The 24,974-nt window shown below is 44.0% G+C and overlaps 1 protein-coding gene across 1 annotated transcript in view; it reads right to left on the bottom strand.

The window, feature by feature from the left end:
• PDSS1 (decaprenyl diphosphate synthase subunit 1) overlaps positions 1-24,974 on the bottom strand; it is a 321,226-nt gene that overhangs the window by 32,118 nt on the left and 264,134 nt on the right. The gene's annotated exons all lie outside the window — the stretch shown is intronic.

Below are 24,974 nucleotides of genomic sequence, written 5' to 3'. Positions count from 1 at the left end.
ATTGATCCATCCCTCTGGTCCAGTCTTTAATAGAGTGGGGTTGTGCCTCCTGCCAGTGCCGCCCTAGTTCTCACTTAGCAAGCAGGTAGCCCATAGCTAGGAGTTCGCAGGAGGCGTGCGTCTCTATTAGTGTCCATAATTCCCAGCAAGGTTACCTTGAGGTCCAGGCAGCTCCCCCACCACTTGACCCAGGGCTACTGACAGTCCGCCAGTATGAGCGAATGACTGGGCAGCCCCATACCATGAGAAAGAATGAGCCTGGGCAAAGATTACATCTTGGGCAGGCTGGGAGTAATAGAACTGATCAAAAGCGCATAGATATTGCCATTTGTCTAGGTGCGATCCTCACCTCACCCCACTGGTCATCTTCAAGAGTGCCCAGGACTGCCTCCCACTTGGCCTCGATCAGGTGTATTGGTTACATGGGATTTAGAGCCTTGAGATACCGCCCTTTCCAAAATTTCCATTATCACTTTGTACTCGGAGATGGAGCTAGGAGAGTGTCTGCAGTCTCTTTTTGTAAGTGTCATAATTGTTAGTAACTGTAAAATTAGAAGGAATGGGGACAAAATTCAGTCGCTAAATTTTGAAAAGACTTCCTATGTCCACCTTCCCAGACATCTCCAAGTGTGGCAACATCAATTAACTCCCATTTATTAAACCAAGGAAGGTTTGCAATCTCAGCCAGCTGTGTACCCTGCCAAAGAAGAGTCGCCTCTGTAATAATACCAAACCATTCGATGTGGCATAGTGCGGCATACCAGCAGATGATGCAGATTATGGGGGGCTGCAAATAGTGTGGAGCTTTGCTCAACTGGAAGAGTTTTAATGGAGAATGTCCTAAAGAGGGTGCACTACTATTTTATAAGTGTGTGTATTCCTTTGTGTAGATACACAGCAAAAATATATCGAATATGCACTCACACTGTAGCTTGACTTTGAGTGTCCAAGCTATAAATGTGCACACATTAGGGACAGCAAGAGGTCGCCACTGTGAGAGACTCGTAAAAGAAAAGTGAGCCTGAGTGGACTGGCTATTATTTACAGTGGCTGTAATGCTCTCCAGAGGATTATTCAAAGCCCTTATTAGAGACACACTGGCTGGCTGACTGAAACATTTTAACAAGATGTAATGTTAAAGAAACATTTTGTTTGAGAGGGGCTTTTTGGGATCTTAATGTGTTTAACTTGCACGTGGAGGAAGCGGGGCTACCCTTCCTGGACTGCAGGAGACCGGTTTGGGCAGAAGCAAACGTTCTGGAGGATCACTCTGTGCCGCTTCTGGAGACAATGGGTCTGATTCACTTTTGAGTAAGTTTACTATTTTTAAGTATTCATAAACTGCACTTCTCTAGTCACTTACATTTTTATTTATAAATCCATTACTAAACACGGGAAACCACTCACTGCAACACCCTCCCACAGAAAATAATGGAAGGAATTTACTTAATTTCATTTTACATTAATTCCTATGGGGCTTTATTTTATGTAAAATAGTACAAAATATAAATAAATATCAACTATTTTATTAAATATGTACTTTAAAAAAAATATTTTGTTAAACTTAATCAAAAGTGCAAGTTACTTTTGTGAATCAGGCTCAATGGCTTCTGCAGCGGTGGCTGGCTGCCTCACAGCACTTCGGTTGGAGAAAGCCCCCGCAAAAAAGTGCTCTTGTTAGAGCATTCACATCACACAAACCAATGCAAACACCACCTGATGTATGCTACTTTTATGACAAGATCATGGTATAAGGAGTGAACTCTTTTGAGTGCATGTGAACTATTCTGTTTGACGCGTTATTGAATGTTTGTGCAATATCTTTGTGGCTAGACCTGGTCGGAGCAATGTTAAAGTTAGATATTTGGTGGATCTGTGTTATTACAAATATGTGAGATATGTTGTCTAATGTATTCTGTTATGTTTGGAGAAATGTAATGAACAGTACTGTTGCAAACCCTATTGTCTACTGTGTGGCGTATTTAAGTTCAATTGTTTGAAAGTTCTGTTGGATATACATGTTTGATGCATCTCGGGGCCATCTCTGATTAATGAAATGGATCGCCACCTATGAGATATATCAGTTTTATTAGGTGCTGGACTGCCCTGTAACAGTCATGCAAATAATGCACACTTTACATTATTTAGATGGCATTTATCACTACAAAAACCATTTGATGAAACCAGTTAATTTAAAAAATATATATATATATTTTTATTGTTTTAATGCAAACAACACAATTACAATCAATAGCAGAATAAGTGTGCAATTCAATTAACATGTAATGAGGTTGAACCATAATTAAGGAAATTCACTTACATCCGTCACAGTCCCATTCCAATAAACCACGGTCCGTGGGAGCTGTAAACTATGAATCGGAGCTGCCTAATCGCTAGTTCAATTATAATAATCAATCCTGCCAGTGAATTATAAAAGAAATACACCCTCCTGTCATGAACCTGACACTGCTAAATGCGATTACCCTCCCCTCCCTCTGATCCCACCCCCCTCCCCATTGGCGTATCAACTATATACAATTATTTGCGGTAACAAGTCCCAGCTGTGATGGCATTAATCAAATACAAAACATCAAGTGATGAGACAGTTCTTTGCTGTCAGAGGTAGCTCCCATGTAGAAAACCAAAGTGCTAACCCCCTAGTGTAGGGTAGCCCCTTAGGGCAGCGCATCTAAGTCTGGAGCACCCGATTCCACATCAGAATCCGTATCGGTGATTTTTAGTAACACTACTAGAGTCTCCCAGGCCCTCGCCATCTCCAGTGCCTTTTCCCTATTCGCGTGGGTCGCCAACTGCAAATCGCTTAATCCCCTCACATTCCACCCATTTAAGAAACTCGGCTTGACATCTCCGAAAGCTAGGGCCCTCCTTTGCCTTTCAGTCAGCCGTGATTTCCCTCTTCGCTAGCAGGAGCCCCAGGTCTATGTTGATGAAACCAGTTCATGAGTGTAGGATCCTTTTGCATGGTTACCCTCACTTCTTGCCTGGTGCCAAGCTGTTTTTGGACTAGTCTGACTGGGATCCTGCTAATCTGGACCCCAGTCTCTCTGCTTCTTTCTTCCTTAAATTGTTATGTCAAGTACTTCGGTACCTCCCAGATTGGATACTGGGGTACCCTTATATGTCCCTAGTATATGGCACTAAGGTACCCAGGGCATAGGTATGCCAAAGGTGTCCCAAGGGCTGAAGCATGTATTATGTTACCCATGAGAGACCATTCAAAATGGAACTACAGGCCAGCCATTGCAGCCTGTGTAAGCTGGTGCTAGCACCACTTACTAAAGATATAGGTTTCCTATATCTTGGGTCACTGCACTTAAAACCTATAAGTCACTCCTATAGTAGGCCTTTGCAATCCTGAAGGCAGCGTGATTGGTTCTAAGAGAGAGGGTGCCTCTGCATGAGCAGGACACCCCTACAGCGTCCATTCTCCCGGGTTGTCAGTAAAGCAGCCATATACCATATAGAGGGGCACCACATGAATACGCAATGACCATCTTGAAACCGGCCGCAACGAATCCTATCATATTTGGTATCAAACATCTTGGAATCATACCCCCACACCGTAAACAGTGTGGGAAGTATGATTCCAAGCACTGGAAGAGCCCTCAGTTAGGCTCTGTGTTCACGGTGCCAACCTTTATAGACCCGGACAGCACAAAATGGTTGCTGCCAACCAGAGACACGATTCTGCCCTCCTGCTGCTAAGCCAACCTCGAGCAGGGGAAGGCAGAACAATAGGCATCCTGTCACAGGGAGGTGTGACCACCTCCCAGACAGTATTTAGTGTACTGGGACAGGTGGGTGCACTTGCCAGTGCCACAAAGTCCGCATGAGGGGCACATTTGGTGTCCCTGTGCATAGTCCAGTTCAAACCAGTCCTGGGAGCAGTTGGCTCCCGCTCTGGTGCAAAACTGAACAAAGGACATGGGAGTAACCTCCCTCATGACCAGACTCTCCTCTGGGAGGGTCTCCTGAATCGTCCCAGCCCTTTCTTTAGGGTACTTAAGGACATACCTGGGTGTAGATCCCTAGATTCATCGTGGGACAAGATTCAGATCAGACACCACTTCTTCTACTGCCTGGGCACTCTGGACTTCGTCTCCCTTTAAGTCTGCTGCTTCGTTTGTGCACCATAAAGGAAACTCCCAAGGCCTGTGGGCATCAAAAACACCTGAAAGTAAGTATCTCCCTTGGAGTGAAGGAGTCACTACCCTGCATTTGCAGGCACCGCAACTAAGTCGACCGGTCTGCTGATACTGAGCTCCTCCGGACTTCGTAAGGTTCCGCAACACAGGTGGTGGTTTTCCACAGCTCCCGAGGCCTGCCCTGCCCTCACTAAGTTTGAGGCCAGTATCCCCCGTGGGGGTTGCAATAACTGAACCCCTGTCCACCGCGTCAACTTGCAGTTGTAAAGGCTTGTTGGCTTCCTTCCAAGAAGATCTTCGGGCTCCAAGTAGCCATAATCTCGAGCATCTCCAGTGACCAGAATCTTGGGCCACACTGCATCGTGACCTGCATCTTTTGGTGAGGTGCTTGAGGTCCTCTAGCGACTCCAGTGCCTCTGCCCTGCAGGTCCACTTGAGGGTCACCTTTTCTTTCATTTGGGCTCCCCTGATTGCTTGGGGCCTGCTTGTGGTGAGTCCCCTGGACCTTGCTGGTCCTGACGTTGCTCCTTCTTCAACTCCTGTATTGGTTGCATTTGCCAAGGCTTTTTGGTGTTCCAGCCAGACACCGACCCCTCAGCAATCTACATCCTTCGTGGGACAGTTCGTGCACGGCTCCTGGTCTTCCTTAGGGTCGCCTGGTCCTCACAGTTGCAGAGTCAAGGTCACTGCCAACTCTCCTGCAACTCCAAACATTAGTGGGCATTTATCTTTCAGATCTCCTCCTGATTCCTGATTGACAGACTTTGCCCTCTCTGCTTGCAGGTACTTCTCAACTAGAATCCACCTTCGGATTCCACCGGACACTTTTTCCTTCTCCAGCAGCAGCACTTTCCTGAAGTCCTCCATTGGGTTCGATGGCGGTTTCCGACATCACTTCACACGTATACACCCGGCTTCCCTGGTGTAGGTAAAGTGGGTGCTAGGGTATTCACGGGTGGGGTGGCTCTCCAACCTTCTGTCTTCCACGGGGTTTCTTCAGGGTCCAGTTGCGAAGGGTCCTTAATCTTTAAAAATCCAACCGACTTACCCGTAAAGTTGTAAGGAGCACGCGTTCGTGTTCTCACACTCCACACACTCTCCATGGGGTTCCTAGTCACTCACCTTGGGTGGGTCCTGAGCACTTCTACGTCCTCTCGGTTCTTATACCACTTTTAGTATAGGGTTTGGTCGCACCCTGGGGTCCACTGTGTGTTTCATGCTATTCATTGTATTCCTATGCAAAGTATTGTGTGCATCTCTGTGTAGGAGATATCTAAACGTGTTAGAGAGTATTATATAATAAATACATGTTTTTATCAATACCTTGAGTGGTTCTTTTTCACTTAATCTATTCTATAAGATTGCATTCTGATAAAAACAAGCTGCTTTATTCTCCTTCTGGACAAAGCCTGAAGGCTGCTCTCCACAGCTACCACTTAGAGAGCTTTCTAAGGTTGTCTAAGACCTCCTAAATAACAACAAGGGTTGTCTGGACTGTTGCAAGGTGCCCACTTACAATAGTGGACATCATATACTAGGCCAGCTTCTCACAATGAGCAACAGCACTGTCACGTGAAAAGGCACCTGACAAAACATCACAACTGGTACTGTACTGGATGGAGCAGGATTAGGTCTCTGCACAGCTCACATCCTGTAGCCATGCATGGCCACTTGATCTGGTGTATGCATTTACAGCTGACAAAGTACCAGGTATGGTGTCCCAGTGGTAACAGGACAGCCCTGGGGTGGCAGGAGATCCAGGTATCCTCTTCCTTGGGGTTAAAAGGGGGCTTCTGGAGAGGAATAGGAAGATAACTCGGCAGAAGAAAGGACTGGTGTACAATAAGGGAGAAACAGAGATATGGGGGCTTGAGGAGGGAGGCAAGGAAGAATTGAGGTTAAGGTGGCTAGGATAATGCACGGAAAATGTGACACATGGAGAAGCAGAATGGAGAGGGGCAGGGATACTGGAGTTAACATGTTCCATTTCGAGTAGCTGTTGAATAACTTTCTTACTATAAAAAGCTTCATATTCTTGCGGATTTCAGTTATTCCTTTCCCACAATGTCCTGTGGTACAACGTGTACAGGGTGCTGTGGGTAGGGGTTTGATATTCGTTCCCCCCTATGCAGCTGCCTACAGTTCTAATGCCAGAGCATTCCTAGCTCCACCCCTTCCCCCGCCTCATCTGCTTCACAAAGGAACTGCCCTTCTGTAAGTGTTTTAAATACACTCTCCTGACATGGGGAGAACAAGCATAAGAACGGCTACTGTTATCCATATCCTGGCATGGACAGCCAAACAGTCATGCAGTAGTTCATCAATTGAGCCCCATAATATTTTAATGCTAGACTGACAATTGCACAGGTTTGGGCATACTCAATTGATATATAGTGACAGAAGTTACTGAGCTGCCATGGAGGAATCACTATATACTGTTTGCAATGCCCGGGGAGTAGGAAAAGCATAATCTCCTGCAAAGTGGTTGGTGAGCCCCACTCCCCATGTGCCCCATCACTGCTGCAGGGGAACCTGTCTGTCCCTCTAGTTGCTCTCTCGAGACCTCAAGTACTGTGTAGGTATCATCTCGTGGACTGGAGAACTCAGAGGGGTAACTAAGTGAGGCTTAGCTTTGAACACCCCAAACAGCATTAAAATCAGTTGTGAGCGTCTGGAGATCTCAGATCCCAGTCTAGAAACCGCATATGCATCACAAGAGCTGATGGTATTCCAAACACAGAATAAAATGAACCTCAACCAGTAGTTTTAGATAAATATTCTGGCTAATTTGGGAAGTATGAATTAGTTCAGTCCTGAACCACTTTTGTGCGAAGGAACAGACAGAAATCTCACAACATTTGACTGTCCATTGAAGTTAGAGTGCCAATCCTTAGGACAAAAATGAAACGCATGGATACATGTCCTCTAGTTGCAGTGTATAAACCTGAGCAGTTGGGCACTGAGCAGTTTCTGTTGAGAAGTGAGACTGAATCTTTAGACTCTGAGGTCTGCAAATTCTGTATGGGCCTACAGACCCAATATTCACAAGCACCATTGAACAACACTGCCATAGACTCAACTTAATGGGAACATCTAATGCCCACCTGCTATAATAATGTAAAGAAACACATCTCCGGCTATTAAGGGGTTCTGGTTATTTTTTTTAATCTTCATTTTATGTGTACAATGTATTTTCGTGTGTGTTAAAGTACTTCCTTTGTCACTAAGTAAATAACTAAATGCACCTTCAGTTAATCAATATTGAGATCACTTACGGTGTTCCAATTGTCTAGCCAAAGGACCGCCTTAAATGAGGACTGGTCTGCTCTAACTCACTATCCTGAGTCAAGTGTTCAAGAATAGTACTTAGTAATCTAGTTTGGTGTCCAACAATTAGCTGGCCAAAGTACCCCAGTGATAAACTACAGTAACCTCTGACTGCCATGGGACCACTCAACCTAGGTCTCAGACCGTCACTTTATCCAATCCAGATGAAGCTTCAAAAATGTTGTGATGGCAAGGAAAACAGAGATCTTTCTGCTAGCTATATGAGGGTCAGAAAGAATGTTGGTGAAACAATTGGTGCACTGAGGTGGAACGCAGTTGCCTCTTTCGAAAGAAACGTAGGGTAAGGTGGCAGTATCAAGTTGGCCGGTTACCGAACCCACGCACAAAACTGGTCACACACTCGACACCATCTTCACCTCCAGTGACAATCCAATTCAGACACGCCACTGAACTTACCTGGACAGACCACAGATCACTTTTCCATCTCCGACACCAAGCATACCTTCGCCAAGCACCCCAGCTACCCCCACCACAGCTGGGCAAAGGTAACCGGGACCCAGTGGTCACAGGCTCTAAGCACCACCCAACCCGAAGCCTCGGCAGACCTTGATCAGGCCATCCAGAACATCTCCGCCTGGATCAAAAAAACAAAACCTCCAAACAAGCCAGCTATTACACCCTGCAGATCAGAACCCCCAAACATAACTGCTACCAACTCGAGAAGAAATGGCGCGCCACCAAGAACCCCTCCGACAGAGCCCCTCACAAAGCTGTCCTTCCCAACTACCACAAACTCATCAAGGAAGCCAAGAGAGCAACCATCACTGCCTGCATCGACTCCGCGGCCAACAACACAAAGGAACTCTTCAAGATAGTCAAGGAGTTCTCCAACCCGACAGCCACAGATAACACCATCCACCCCTCCCAAGAACTATGGGACACCCTCTTGGACTACTTCCACAGCAAGATTGCCACCATCAACAACTTCGACCCCCAGACATCCGCTCTCTACCTCAACAGTCTCGCCCAGCCAGCTAAGGCCAGCCGAACAATCACCACCTGATCCCCGCTTACAACTCCGACCACTGCAGCCAACATGTCGTTCATCCACTCCGGATTGACCACCGACCCCTAGCCCCACCAACTCTTCAACCTCGGAACTGACCCAATCAGCATGGAACTCGCCAGCATCTTCAATACCTCCATCTCCACAGCAATCTTCTCTGACAGATGGAAACACGCAGAGGTCAGATGCATCCTAAAGGATCCCTCAGCGGACCCCATCGATCTAAAAAAATATGATCGACCGATCTCCTTACTACCCTACAAAGTGAAAGTACTAAAGAAAGCCATCAACCTACAACAAAACCACCTACTCAATGCCTCACAATCAGGATTCAGTGCCAACCACACCTCCAAGACTGCTCTGATTGCTGCCGCTGACTAAATCAGAATGTTCCTCGATGGCAGAGAAACTGTGGCCTAGAGCCTCCTCGACCTCTGCAGCATTCGACACAGTCTCTCACCACAGCCTCATCAACAGACTCCATAACATTCGCATACACTACGTGCCGACACGCTCACTACGGTCTTCCTCTGCACACTTGTTCCGTACGCCCAGGTTTTACCGTGCACGACTGGGCGGCCGTTCCTTTCAGGTTTTGGTATCGTCTTTATGGAACAAGCTCCCTGTCACTCTACGCCAGGAAAACGATCTCTTATGCTTTCGCCGCAAACTCAAGACACTGCTGTTTTAAACTTCTTCTAGGGCTCTTTTCTTAGCCAGCTTTTTTGGTTTGTTACGGGTCTTGTGCTCAGCGCCGGGACACTCCTGGGAGTAGCCGCGCGCTTAACAAATACCTAGTAACATAACATAACATAACATACAACATGAGGCCCTCTAGTGGATCTCCTCCTTCCTCACAAGATGCACCAAGCGCATCCGATTGCCTCGCTTCACTTACACACCCAAGGACATCATATGCGGCGTCCCCCAAGGATCTTCCCACAGCCCCACCCAGCTCAACATCTACATGACCTCCCTCACAGATGTCATCAGATCCTTGGGACTCAACAATCTCCTACGCAGACCGCACACAACTAAACCTCTTGCTCACCGACAACCCCTCAAATGCCAAGACCAACACTTCTGCATTGCCATGACCAATGCAGCCAAATGCATGAGAGACAACTACCTCCAGCTCAACTCCGACAAAACTGAAATACTGGTCTTCTGGAAGAACACTTCCACTTGGGACCACACCTGGTTGCCAGTGGCACTCGGACTAATACCCACACCAACAGACCACGCTCTCGCCCATGGCATCATCCACAACAGCCAACTGAACATGAAATGCCAAGTTAAAGCAGTCGCCTCCTGCTTCCACACCCTCCACATGCTTCGCAGAATCTTCAGATGGATCCCGATCTACACCAAAAGGACCATCACACAAGCCCTCGTCACAAGCTGCCTCGAGTACGGCAACGCCCTTTATGCCGGAATCTCCACCCAGCTCCGCAAAAGTCTCCAGACCATACAGAATACTGCAGCAAGAATCATCCTCTACCTTCCAAAACGGACCCACATCACGCCCCACCTCAGGAACCTTCACCTACTCCCCATCCAGAAGAGATGCCAGTTCATGATCCTCATTCTTGCCTACAACGATCTACACGATAGACCGTTCTACATCAACCATCGACTCAACTTCCATCTTCCTGCAAGACACCTTAGCTCTTGCTCACTCACCTTTGCACACACCCTCCCGAATCCGCCACTGCGGGGGCCGCGCCTTCTCCTACCACCTCACCCAAACCTGGTCTGTCCTGCCCCTCCACCTCTGAAAAGCACCCTCCCAGGCGGACTTCAGAAAGAATCTCAAGACCTGCAAGACACATCACCCCCAGCGCCCAGATACCCCTAGGGGCGATAGTGCTAAGCTATATAAAAACTGATTGATTGAAAGAATCAGACAGGGTTTCTTATTGTTGTAAATTCTTCCACTCTTGGGCAGGCAGGCTTTCACAGCATTGACAGTCAATCAATCAGGGGTTTGTTAGCTCGCTACTCACCCGTGAGGGTCTCAAGGCGCTGGGGGGCTCAGGGTCAACCGAAGAGCCAGGTCTTGAGGCTCTTCCTGAAGGTGTGCAGGGTGAGGGATCGTCTGATGTTGGCAGGGAGTTTATTCCAGGCTTTGGATGCGACGTAGGAGAGAGCTTTTACCTCTCTCTCCTGGTTCTGCAGATGCATGGGGTAGTTGCTAGGGTGAGGTCGGCGGAGCGGAGGGGTCTTTTAGGTGCATGGAAAGAGTCAAACACTGAAACCTACTTTCAGCACATCGAAGGGCCCATGACCGACTACTTTCATTTCGGAAAGCCCTGACAATGTGGCTTTAACTCCATCTAACTCAGATTTTTCTTTGATCTTTAGCAGTTTAACCATTTCTTCATCACCTGGACATACAGGTAACCGTTTGCAGCTAAAACCCATAAATAGTAAAATACGTCTATCTTGCTGACTCCCTCTAGCCAACAATTTTCAGATCAAGAGAGGTATCTGTTTTCCACTTATTTATTGCAGGCTCAAGAGGCATTAAGGTCCCATGCTTAAAGCTTTTTTTTCATCCTGGAAGAAAAGAATGTAAGGAGCCATGACTAGCTCTTATATAGGTCAATAGGAGAACAGAGAGTTTGCACCCATTTGAATTCTTCATATGGAAACAGCTGGGCTGCGGACTCAATGATACAAAACACAATCCAGAGTTCACTAAATGCAGGAGATGAGGCAGACATCTGATGTAAAGAGTAGTGTAGGTTCTTGCTACAGCACAAACCCAAAATTGTGAAAGTTCTTCCGCTCAGGAGCTGGGCCATGAGGTCAATAAAGCTTTAGTGAATATGTATCCAGCTTTTTAGGTCGAGCCTAGGCAGCGTCCCTGCCCGGTCTGCAAGACCAGGTGTAGTCCAAAAGGACTTTGCTCCCACCTGCTGCGATCCCATTGGTTTAGTGCGGCGTCGCTCTTCTTTGCTGCTTTCTAAATGGTTTAAGCAGGGATAGTTCACTTCCGTTTTTGGCACAGGAGGACGGCAAAGTACAATCTTCTTCAACTCCCATTGTTAATGTTTGCTTGGGTGAACTCTTTTTGAGTGTTTGCGACATGCCAAGACTTCGGGTAGAGCCGCTTTCCTTTCCACCCATCGCTGCTTCCTTGCTGCTATCTCGCTGCAAAAATCTCCTTAATTGAATGTTTGCACTAACGTGTTATCAGCTGCGACTGCAGATGCATGTTTTTTAAACAATATTAATAGTTCCGCACTCTACTTTAATAGTCTTACACATGAGGTCCTTAAAAAAAAAAAAAAACCAATATGCACTAACTACACATAGTTTGCAGAACTGCACGAGTGCATGTGTTCTTTCTCCTGCGGACATGTTTTTCTGTCCCTACAGCCTGGATAGACTCGTGTCCAAGTGGTGCGTGCTTATACTGGAATACATGTGTGCTGGGGAAGCTCTCTCAGGAGCTGCACAAGCTGCACACTTTCCATCACACCAACGTCAGTGCTGGAACTCCGGCCAAGAAGCAAAATGAGCTCAGCGAGCTGGAGCTTGAGCGCTATGTACACTACGGCGCACCCCCCCTGGGCGAGCACTAGTTGCCTGCCACCCCTGCAGTCCCAGCTTCTTGCAAGCTCAGACATGTTTAAAACAGAGGAATGTGATTCACAAGCTCCATTTATTTACTTTTCTACGCCTTTCCCTTTTTCCAAAGAACCGTTTAGCCACGTGAGGCTTTAATATTACCTTGATGTACTTCATATGCTAATAGAGGCAGCTCTTACACACTTATCACATAGCCATCTTTTGCAGCACGTGCCACTTCGTACATCTCAGGTAAGATGTTTCTTTTGTCACAAATGTAAGCCGTTGTTTGTCAGCTGAGAAGCAAGTTTATGCAGAGAGAGAAATAGGCCTGTGGGGTGGGGCATCCCATAACGTTTGTGTTGACAGCTGTTTTTTTGCCTATTATTTCCAATGAATAATGAATCTTAAAGGACACTGAAAAAAACCCACATCAGCTAGGTTGCATATAAAAACAGTTCATTTTAAAATGACTTTCTTTTCCCTCTATATTCCTCTCTGTCTCTGCCTCCCTTCCAATATTCCTGTCTCCCCCTCCCTTTCTCCCAACTTGTCACTGGCCCCACTCCCTGTGTCATTATTTCCTTCCCTCCCATTCCATCTCCTTATTTACCTGGCTCTAGTGGCTCTATAAGCATCTCCCAAACAATGCTCCTAAAATCTATTTCACAGTAGGACAAGGACAATGGGAACCTCTTCACTTGGCCATAAATAGCACACTTCTTAAACACTGAATGGAAAGCACCATGTGAACAACAATAATTTTCATGTTCTCCATAGCAAAGCACTACAATTAAAGAATTTCTTAAGATGTTTTAAGTCCATTTGGATCTTGTACAAATCAAGTTACCAACATCATTAATACATATTTTTTTTTTAAACTAGTTGAGAAACTCCTTAAATAATGTTTTTGGCACCAAAGAACGGTTGTGTGACTGAACCTCTAGTACTCACTAAACCGTGTATAAGGTCGCTGTATGCTACATCTAACCTAAGGCCATAAGCAGATCTTCGCAGTTGGTGATCAGCTTACTGATCCATCACAGAAGTGTCAATTGGGCTCAGCTAATTTAGATGTATGTGGGTCTGCATCATTTGTTTCCCATTTGAGCTTTCTAAACTTTCAGCCTGGTGCCGCCAGGATCTTGTAAGTATAGGCGCTGTAATTGTAAGGCTCATATTAGAGTAGGGCACCAGCTAATAAATTAGTTTATCGTGCAGAAGCAATGTTGCTTTTTTCACAGCTGCAACTAACACAAATTCTACCTTTTCTGACTCCCCAGTCCGCTTACTACTATGTTGTATTTTTGTATACCTGTATTTGTTTTACCTATGCCTACACTTCTCAGTGCCAAAAAGAATTTCATCGGGTTGCATTAAAGCAGTTCATAACTCCATTCATTCAGTCGCACAAGGTTCACCTCCAACTGAGCATACATATCTAGAAAACTAAGCTCTTCTTTATATCGCACTCCACTACAAAAAAAAAACCATAAATAAAAAGCAATGTCATTTACAATGCCAATAGTTCGAACTTTCACAAATGTGAGACCTATTGCATTGCAAATGCTTGTTCTTTTTTTGTGATGGGAGATGGCTTTGGTTTGAACTTTTACAGTTCATCTACTAAAAGTTAGACAGATGGTACCAGAACTGGCAAGTTCACGCTGAGGTGATAATCATTTTGCAGGAGAACCTCTTGAGCTAACTAGCACCCGAGGGGATTAGTGGAAAGTGACTAAGACTGGGCCATGGCTTCAAGAATGCTGGTAAGAACTCACAAATCAGTTGAGCAGACGGATACCTGAAATATAACTGAGAATCCTCTGATGGCAGAGCTGTTTCTTCTACGGGGGAAGTCCACCCCACCAGGTTGATGGATTTGTCTATATCGATCAAGACATAACGTTGGAGAACCTATTGCTGCATCTGCTGTCCCGCCACCGACAGTCTATGAGATTTGGTGTCCATATATATCTTAACGCATGACCTTGTATCAGTGGTTGAAAGGCTAGGACCTGCTTTCAACTCCAGTCTTTTGATGTGGAGGAGTGCCTCCTGATCTGAATAAACTGCCAATACAATCAGTCAGGTTGGGGCCACCCTGAGTGCTTACGTTATTTACACTAAGTTGTCCTGCATGAATCTGTCTTCAAGAAAGGTTCAGATGTTCCTGGGTCTGATAAGCAGGGTCAATGAACTACCAGTGTGGTACAGGAGGACAATGTCCCTGAAGCCTTGTATTAATGTTAAGGTGCATTTCAAAGTACAGTGAAATTGTATTAGATCAACGATCCACCAGTCTGACGTTATCCACTTCAGCTGAAGGCAGAATATCTTGTTGCCTACCAGCAAAGGAGTAGTCACTTAAATAGACTTTAGCTCTTGTTAGCATCATGTACCAGGGACTGTGAAAATCCTCTTTTCTTGGTGACTGGGTAGGTTTAATGCAGCTTCTGAGTGTATCACTGGTGGGCATGGCCTTGGCAATAATGAGATTGCCTTGACTCCTGACTGTGCTAGTGATTATAATCTCCTCAATATGAGGACTGCAACCTTTACCGTGCTGCCTGAAAGCAGTCTGGGTTAGTCTTTAAGGAAGCATCAACATGCTTTCCGATAAGGGTGTGTTCATCATAAAGACAGGAGCTCTCAGAGGAAAGAAGTATTCTTTAACCTTTCCTGCATTTAGTCACTGTTCCGTTCACCCAAAATATATGGTGCTTCTGGTGTACTGGTGCCAGTTCTTTATATTTTTCCAGATCTAACAGATGTATGGATAGGAACCGAGACAGCTGCAATAACAAATGGAATACTATGGCATACATTGAGATCTTTTAGGGAACAGCATTCTCTGTGAAGGGGAAGATTGATGGTGGTGAAGAATTAGAAGGAAGATAATGTATCCACCAAAAATACTGTTACAAAAGGTAAGAATTTCTTCAGAAAGATACTTCTTCCTACACATTTCTTACCTTATAAATGAGCCCCAACGCAATACCCCCTCTATGGGTGGGACTAGGTAGTGCCAATTAACCAAGAAAGTCATGCAGCACACCCCTCGAGAAATAAAATGTCAGAGCCATCAGACATCGCTACATATCTTTGCCAAATATTACTAAGTTACAGTCCGGCAAATAACATCCACCACATCGTCCCTGGTAAGTGCAAATAAGCTGCCATGGTCCTTATAGTGTGCGCATGTATGCTGACCAGCGGGTCTTTTCGCACCAAGGTATAGCAGATCTTAATACAGAGGGTATCGCAATGCTTTTTTAAATTCAGCAAAACCTACAAAGAGCTGATCAGCAACTCTGTCCTGCATGGTCAATGTAGTACGTGACTACAGGTCTAATGGCCAGCTTGTGAAACTGTTCCTTGGAATGATGAGGAGTACAAAATAAAGATTAAAAAGTGTTATGGACTGCAGACAACTTTCAGAATAAAGGAGGGGAAAGTATGAATGGCAAGCTTGCTAGGGTAGAGAATAGTGAATGGGGTCTGACGAATAGGGCCTGCAACTCACCAACCCTAAAGGCCCAAGTGTTTTCTACAGAAGTAAAGATGTAAGATTATGACGGCGAATTGAACAACTGTGCATTGCTTTGAACTGCGATTCCTTGAGAAAATGGCAAGTATAAATTCCACTGCAAAACAATAAACAGTGTGTGTGGAAAGAGTCCTTTCTAGAACAGTGCACCAGGGGTGACCGGAATAAAGGGAGGCAAAGAAAGGCAGATAGACAATGCAAATGCTCCTTAAAAAGGTAATAACTTTGAAGATTTTTTTGAGCCAAGTCTCAAAGAGGTCGAACATTGCAGACTTGCACCAAGAAATGAACTTAGCCCAGTGTGCCACACAGGCTGACTTGCTAGCATGTTTTCGGGTATCAAAGATGGCATCCACTATTTTTGGTGGCAGATCAAAACCTTATAACTAACTGCACAAACTCAAAGCACACACACAGGAAGGTTCTTGGGACTGGGGAATATTATGGAACCATGCTGTTATGAAAACAGATCTAGTCTATATGAGAGAGTAGGGTTCAAGAGATCAGCATATTAAATCCTTCTTACTCCGTCTGAAACAAGAATTATCTGTGCTTGAGCCTTTCACACCATCTGCAGGGCCATTGAAAGTAGATGGATCACAGGAAACATGAACATCAAACCCTGCAAGCAGCTTAGCCGGCAAGCATCCCTTGGGATCCATTCAAAGAAACGTTGAGGGTGCTCAGAAGGCACATAGGTAAAAAGATCCATGTAGGATAATGTCCATTACTTCAGAATAAAGTTCCTATTTGTGATCTTCCAGTGACGGGTCACGTTCAGATTGCCTGCCAGAGGGGACTTCTACTGGGAAAATTCTCTGCTGAAGAGTCTACTTCCACAAATACAAGGCCTCCCAACAAAGGATGCAAGAACCCACACCGCACTGTGGAGCAATGCGATGATGGATGGTGGTAGAATTATTCAATATGATATGAACAACTTGCTACTAGATGGCGAGCATAAAACGCTTCATCATAATCATACCACCCAGAACTCCCTCTCATCAATGCGCCACTGTTGTTCCGACATGGGCCAAAGACCTTGCATAGTCACCTCTCACAGATGAGTTGCCCAGTCCAATGACAATGCGTCTATGATAACAGTGCCCTGAGAATGTGGAGGGCATAAGGAACAACCCACCATAGGGAATTGGAGCAGCCCCACCACAATGGATGTCTGAGAGGACAAAAGGAATATCTCTATTTAAGCTGCAAGAGTACCCTGTTGCCACTATCTTTTCATGCACCACAGAACGGCCCTCATTCACAGCCTTAGGTCTGGCATCAACAGGACGCATGTCCAAGGGCAACAGGCACAATAATTAGATTCATATGCAAAAGGAGTTACAAAGGGATTAAAAAAAATATACCAAGGGCGCCCTCCTCTCAGAAAACCATGTCAACTTTTAGCAATATCGTCATTGATTTGTGCGGAGAAAAGAGAAGAGTGCCATAAGGGTGTATATCTATTAATTTTTGTAATATCACAATGTTTACAGATTTTTTTTCCAAACACTCCAAGCATTTTCTATAATTTTAAATTTAACCTTCTTAAAATAAGATGGTTCAATTTGTCGTAATAATAATCCTTTTGCATTCTCACCAACAGCCAACTCATATATAGACAGGATACGTATAGTTGCTGTACTATAGGGCAGAGGGCTAGCGTTGAGTAGCGGGAACATCCCTTGGAGAAGGCTAGTCCAGAAATATAAAGTTATATTAGGAAGTCCTAGGCCCCCTCTTTGCTGTGGGAGAGATAGAAATTTTGAGGATCTTCTGATCTTGCCGTATCCCCAGATAAATTTCGAAATTAGGGTTTCGAAGATTTTAATAGTTTTATCCTCAGCTAAAATGGGTATCGCACGGAATAGATACAAGCTCTTCGGAAAAATGTTCATTTTAACAAAGTTAGTTCTTCCTATAATTGAAAGGTTAAGGCTATTAACCCTCAGTAGCTCCTTTTTAATATTTACAAGCAAGGGGTCATAGTTAAGTTTGTTGATATTTTCCACCTGTGGGGATATACAGACACCCAAATATATAGCGCTAGATGTCTTTCGGGGGTCATTAAAAAAGGTGTTTTTTGTGCATATGACAACAGTTTTTCCAGTGTTCAAAGAGTATCCAGACATATCTCCAAAAGACCGAGTTATTTTCTCGATTTCTTCTAAAGCCTCAGAGGGATCTGGTGTCACAATCGCCACATCCTCGGCATAGGCCAATACTTTGGTTTCGTAGATGCCTGTTTTAATTGGTGTTATAGCCACATTTGCCAATAGTTTCTCAATCAAGGGGTTTATATATAGGGCAAATAGTATTGGGGAACAAGGACATCCCTGTCTTGTACCCCGTTGGATTTTAAATTGTCTCGATTCTAAGCCCATCGTCAGAACTTTTGCTACCGGATCTTGATACATGGCTTTTATTGCTTTGATAAGCCCTGGCCCAAAATTATTAGAGTCCATTATTGCCCAAAGATATCTCCAAGATACTCGATCAAAGGCCTTCTCGGCATCAAGGAGGATCATGGACATCTGGCCCCCCGTCACTGTCATGATATCAAATAGTGAAATCACCCTACGGGTATGATCCGTGGTTCCCTTATGAGGGATAAATCCATGTTGCCACGGGGAGACCAGATGTTCAACCACCCCCCTGAGCCGATTGGCCAGAACTTTTGCATACATTTTTGTATCTGAGTTTATTAGGGAGATAGGGCGATATGATGTAGGATGTATTGGCGCCTTACCCTTCTTAAGGAATATCAATATATTAGTCTCTCTCCAAGACTCCGGCGTGGTTCCATTCGTCTGTATCCCTATACAAAGATCCAATATATAGGGTAGATTTACTGATCCCAAAATTTTATACAGATCTATAGGGATCTTATCAGGGCCAGCTGCCTTACCGGGTGCGAGATCTTTTACCGCCGCTTGTACCTCCTCTTGGGTAATATCCTTTTCTAATTCTGCTCTGCTATTTGCATCGAGAAAGTTGCTCGGACCCCAATCACATAATCCCCCTCGTAGTTTGTCTGTCTCAAGAGAATCTTCATTTTTATAAAGATCTTCATAATATCTCTTGAAGACATCTAATATTTTATCAGATTCTGTATAAATTGTGCCATTTGCGTGAATAGGGTTAATTTTGTTAAATGAATGGTTTTGGCGGGTGCGAAGGGCCAGTTGCTTTCCAACCCTCTCCCCGTCTTCGTATAGTTTATTTCGGTTAGATTGGAAAATTTCCGCAGCTTTCTGATTAAGCTTGCTATTAATCTCTGTTTTTAGAATTATTAGCTTGCGTAATGTATCTTGACTATTGTCTCCATTATTTATAGTGTTTATATGTTCCTGCTCTGCCTTTGCTAAATCCGACATCAGTTGCTGGTTCACCAGGGTTGCCTTTTTCCTCAATTTGGCGACAAAGCTCATAGTTTCCCCCCTGAGAGCTGCATTAAAGCCATCCCAAACCATATTCCTTGTTGTATGGGAGGCTCTTGGGTTATTATCAGTGGGGGATTTCTTAGATGCCCCATCTAGCTCGAGATTCCTCAATCTACAACTTAAATTTAATATCCCGACTTCCGATCTTTTTAAATATATCCAAATAAATTCTATTCTTTCTGCAAAGGCTGCACAAATTTCACTGAAGACTGTTTCTTTTCTTGAAAATACTGACAGAGGGGGGAAAAAAACCAGTATAAGTATAATATATAGGCTACTGATGGAACAATGTCAAGATGATATGGAAAGAACTGAAACATGCTGGGCTTCTAAATTGAATAATCCAAATGTAGATTTAGATAAGATTCTCTCCCTCGCTGATAAGATTTTTCTCACAGCAACTCTTAAAGCACAATTTTATAAGACTGTATACAATTTATATTTTACACCCGCTAAACTGTTCACATGGGGCAAACGAACAGACGATAAATGCCTGCGGTGTGGGATGGGCCCGGCACATTTAATACATATGTTTTCTGAGTGTAGTAAATTGACATTGCTTAAAACTAAAATTTCAGATTTTTGGGAAGAGGTTTTTCGCCATAAAGTTCAGATGTCTCCTACTTTATTTGTGATCGGGCATGACAATACTTTGAATCATACTAAGGACGAAGAGATGTGCCTATTTCTGGGTATGGCAGTTTATAGACTAATATTGGCTACCAGATGGAAAGACATAGATCCTCCTAATTTCCAAGTTTGGATAACTCGCCTTTTGGGTATAGAAAACCAAGAAATGGCAATTTACGCAGTTAAAGGCAAAAAGGCTAGACAACGTGGTGCTCTGATTTTGATGCCAATTACCTCTTGGAAAAACAGGTTTTAGTTTAGTATAGTCTATTTCTGGTTGTTTCTGTTGTTGATCAGATTACTTGAAATGTATTTTTTTTTTCTTTTTTTTGGGAGGTACTTAAAACTCAGACTATTATTTGCAGTATTGTATATTATTCTTACTGAAATCTTGTTTTGTATATATTGTATGTAATGAAGTTGCCTAATAAAAATTAAATAAAAAATAAAAAAATAAAGAAAGAAAACCATGTCAACAACACATCCCTTGATATTTGTCACACAAACTGTATGTTTCTCATAGGGCTACCCATAGCGTCCGAGTCCTTATTATGGGAAGGTCATTCTCCAGTGTTCATTCAGAAACAGATCTTATGCTTAAGTGTGATACTTTTTATTCAGGCTGAATGAAAATGGACATACAAATCAAAACATTTCATAAAATGTAAACGATAGGAAGTGCCTCACGTAAGCGAACACCATGAGCTGGTTGGCTGTTACTCACCAACTTGCTCGCTTTATGAGCAAGTTGGTGAGTAACAGGCAACAGGCTCATGGTGATCGCTTACGTGAGGCACTTTCTATATTTTCGTATACATTTTATGGACGGTTTTAATTTCCATAACCTTTTTCATTGGGCCTGATAAAAGTATCACACTTGGGCATAGGGTCTGTTTGTGAAATGGGCGTGACCTTCCCCTAGTAAGGACTCAGACGCTAGAGGTCGCCCTAAGAGAAAAATATTTCATGTGACAAATATCAAGGGCTGTATTGTTGACATGGCAAGATTTACAGAACCAGTTTGTATTCAGAAACACATCCCAAAGTCCTCTGAGGCAGAGGGAAGGCTTTCATAAAGGTTGTACCCAACACAGTGCCCATAAAGATCAGTTTCTAAGCAGGGATGAGGTGAGACTTCTAAAGATTGATATAGAAGCCTATGCAGAGAAGAGGTCGTGGTATGCTATAGATGACCAGTATGGGACCACGCCTTCACCAGCCTGTCCGTACAGAAATAGGTGAACAGACTGCTTAAGAGAAGCAGTTACTACAACTAGCACTTTGGTGCAGAATCGCCAAGTGGTCACAAGGCCCTATGGTGAAAACAAATTGGTAGTGCTGGGCTCCCACTGAGAAGAGGAGGTAATGCTAGGAAGGATTTCCAGTTGGAAATAGGCACCTTGGAGATTCAGGATCACCCTCCAAACCTGTGAACTGAAGTCCAGAAGGACCCAACTGAAGGACAGCATATTAAACATGTCCAGCTGAATAAAGAGGCTTAGAAGCCCCAGATCCAAAAGCGCTTCTCAGAGGTCACTGGTCAGCAATGCTGATTGCTGCAGTATTTGTGTAGGATGCTGAACAGTGACAGCATGTGGTAAGGGCAATTCAGGCACCTCTGCTACCTTGCTACTACAACCACAGACTTAAATGAACAGTTCCTCAGGAGTAGGACAAGAGGGTATGAAATATTGATTTTGGGAAGGTAAAAAGACCACTAACATTTGGCAGACAAGATAAACTACTGCAACTGTGGGATGATGGAGTAAGAGGTTGCCAGCCTATGAATCATCATCCATGTACCAGTAGTCCGATCTCCTCTTGGATGAATCTCTAGGCATTAGGGAGCAGCACCACCAGGGGCTGGTCCTCAAAGGAAATTCTGACCTTCAGTCTTGCCACTTGAATAATTTCTACCAACTTTGAGGGCCGAGACAGCTCTGGCAACAGTTTCTAGAACACTACTCGAGGAAATGTCATGAACCACACTGGGTCAGTCAAACTTTTCCAGAAACATCGCCGATGCAGAAGCTTGTGGAGGCACAAATCAGGTAGTGTTTGGTTCGCAGTCACAGGTCGTGCAGGACTCACAGGCAGAGGGGTCCGATTGATCTCCAGACACCAGATGCAGATGTAGTTTGTAATTGGCTCTCTAGACCATCCACATAATTTGAACCCCTAAACTAATCCTGCCAAAAATCGCAAAATTTTTAACATCTTTTTTAGTTCACACCAAAGAAGAGCTCTGGACTCGCATCAGAAAGATACACTAACAAGTCCTGAGGCTATCAGATCAAATGATGCCATACGTAGTCTGATATCATCCTATCCTTGGCGGACTGTGCCGTAGCTGAAATTGCTCATCACCATAATGGCAGTTGAAAAGGTGAAAAGCAGAGAGGGGGTACGGGGAATGAAGATTTCCAGCTCCCACCTGGAGGCTATTCATAAGAATTAGGCTTCATATGCATTCTTTTTTGTTTTACGCAAACACCACAGAACGTGTAGATAAAAAAAAAAAAGAATTGAGTGTCAAAAGTGACAATATTTGCTTTCCTCTAATTAACCCTCTCCCCCGCGAGTTACTAAACCCTCTAGGAGAAATAGCAGTGACGATTAAATCATTGACACCTCTTGCAGAATTCATCAATTCTGCAGGCACCTTAACTGTGGGACACGCTTTCAGGACATCTCAGAAAACACTATTTATTAAGTTAGGAGTTGCCCTTTGTGTCTTCAACCCAAATTTCCAGGGCACGGTTGAAATTGGGTCGTACATTTCAATTACATTATAAGCAAGTTTTCACAGCCATCTTCGTTGAGCTTGTTTTGCCAGCAATCCTGCATAGGTCTGGGCATGTAAGATTCATTTAGCTTGAGGCTGCATCAATTTAGTTTTAAAAAGACTGCCTTGGATTCACAAATTAAGCAAGTTTGTAGGGGTGGGTTATAAGCAAGTCTGTAATGTGGGTTATAAGCAAGTCTGTAAGGGTGAGTTACACCCAATCTCTAGATTGTTCGTCAAAAAAGAAAAGTTTCTACAGGTTGCACTTTCCCAGATCACAGAAGTATATCGGTAATTTTTATTGCTCTATGCAATTCTTGTGTGGCCTGACCTTGACTGTGATGTCAGTAGAGTGAGCCCACAAGCACTTGCACCATAAGTAAGATCTGGGTATTCAAGACTAAATTTGTGCAACTTATCCAGTTATTGACTAAAAGACGTATAGCAATACATTAACTACCAAGAAACTGACGATTGGCCACTGAATAAAGGACGTTGTATAGAGGTCACTGACAGAGGAAATACATATGAAACTAGTTAGATGCGACAAAAAATTACAAGATGATCCAGATACCTGAAAAGCCCTGCCCAAAGACCTGGTGTACTCTCCCAATGAGACCCCGTTGACTGGCTCTGCGTGCAACTGCGCAGTTTTAGACCACTTTGTTTATACAGCACTTGGCAGTGATCGTACTGCATGTCAGAGGAGCGCCACGTAGACTGTTATGGTTGTACACAATTTCAGCTTGAATAGTGACTACTTGTTTATGTCTGAAGGCACCTTTTGTTTTGTTATTCTTTTATGTTTGTTTGAACAAACTAAAAATCAATAAAATACATCTTTATTATTATAAAAATGAAAATAAAAGAAAGTTCAGGGTATCTATGGAAACTTGAAGAACACACAACATCCCAATACAGCAAACACCACACCAATCGTTGTGCAGCACAAAAGTATTCCAAGTATTGCCTGTGTTCTGTAGTTCTCAGGGTTCGAGTGTAGAATTGTCCATGAGGAAGGTAATCAATCGATGGCAGAAGTGGACCTTTATGCAGAGTACCATGCACTGCCCAACAAATCACTCCATGCCACTTCACAAGTACTCTACTATGCATCAGACAGTAGTAACTGCAGACAGCAAAGCAGTCAGCAGATATGCATAATCTTGAGCAGCAATTTGGAACCCAGTCTCCTGTTTCAATGACATGCATGTTTACCATGCACATCCAGGTGCATCCCAGTCTGTAACGGCTAATTGAAAAACACAGCTATTGACCCCAGCTGTATTCTCACCTAACTCTCTACAGAACATCTACAGCATGCCTGCCTTAACACTAGAGACTGCAGTCTGCTTGGGTAGGGAGTGTACCCTGCGCAATGCTCAGTCCCCAAGTTGCATAGCAGACACTCTGGTCATGCAGTTTATCCTTAATCCTCAGTCCAGCAGCCTTTCACCCACCACAAACACCCAGCCAGCATATGGCACTCTGCAGGGCTGCTGGCTGCAGCAACAAAAGCATCTTTCTTTACCGGTGAATGGTGCAAAATATTATTATCTAGTTCCCAGCAGTCAGGAGAGATATCCAAAGATCTCCAGTAGTTGGGGAATTTGCTGTAAAAGTATATAAGCAAAATGTATTCTTTTGGTGAAAATGGCTCCCATGCTGAAAAGCTTTGCTTCTGTTTTCATCAAGAGAAATAGGTCACCATATAGAGGTACTGAATGCATTAGGGCCAACATCTTTTTACATTTTATTAATAAGGGTGCAGGGGCTGATGGCCTAAATGAGGAGTTCAAAGTTAGGAAGTTAAAAAGCAAGGCCTCGTCACAGTGCCGTCTTGGATAATAACATATAGATTAAATTTTTTGTTGCTCAACAAAGATGTTGGTCTTGTACATGTATTAACAAAAAGGGATAGGTCACTGATGATACATATTCACTAAATACAATACTGTTCCCTGAATTATAATTATGGTTGCGGCTGTTTTGATAATTTGGGAATTGGTGTGCTGCGAGACAGATTGTGACTGAGCACATAGGAGGTGGAACGTGGGCACACATTTGTGCAGTGGAGGAGGGGTTGATATTGCTCTCCAGTCATTCGGGAGTAACTTCCAGAACGGTCTGTGAATGTGGAAGGATCACAATTACAGTGTTGTACAGAGTGGCTTTGGGGTTGTTAGAAACATGTGAGGGCAGCTCCCTTGTACCTCTAAACAAATCCTATCCTCTGTGACCTCTAATATGCTGCTTCTGCTGAGAAGGGGTCAAAACAACCCTGCTGATAGAAGGAACTGTCTACAACCAGAGATGATAGATGGGCCTTTGTCTTGGTTGTTCTTGACCTCTGTTTGGGCTTTAAAATCAACTATCATGACATCTTATTAAGGACTTTGAGAGAAGTGGGCAAAATATGAAGCACAACCATAGTTTCCCATCTTTACTCGATAGTCTCAATCATTTG

This window comes from Triturus cristatus, chromosome 10, assembly GCF_964204655.1.
Source record: "Triturus cristatus chromosome 10, aTriCri1.1, whole genome shotgun sequence".
Taxonomy (NCBI): Eukaryota; Metazoa; Chordata; class Amphibia; order Caudata; family Salamandridae; genus Triturus; species Triturus cristatus.
The sequence above is the reverse complement of the archived record's forward strand: the minus strand, read 5'-3'. Positions and strand labels throughout refer to the sequence as shown.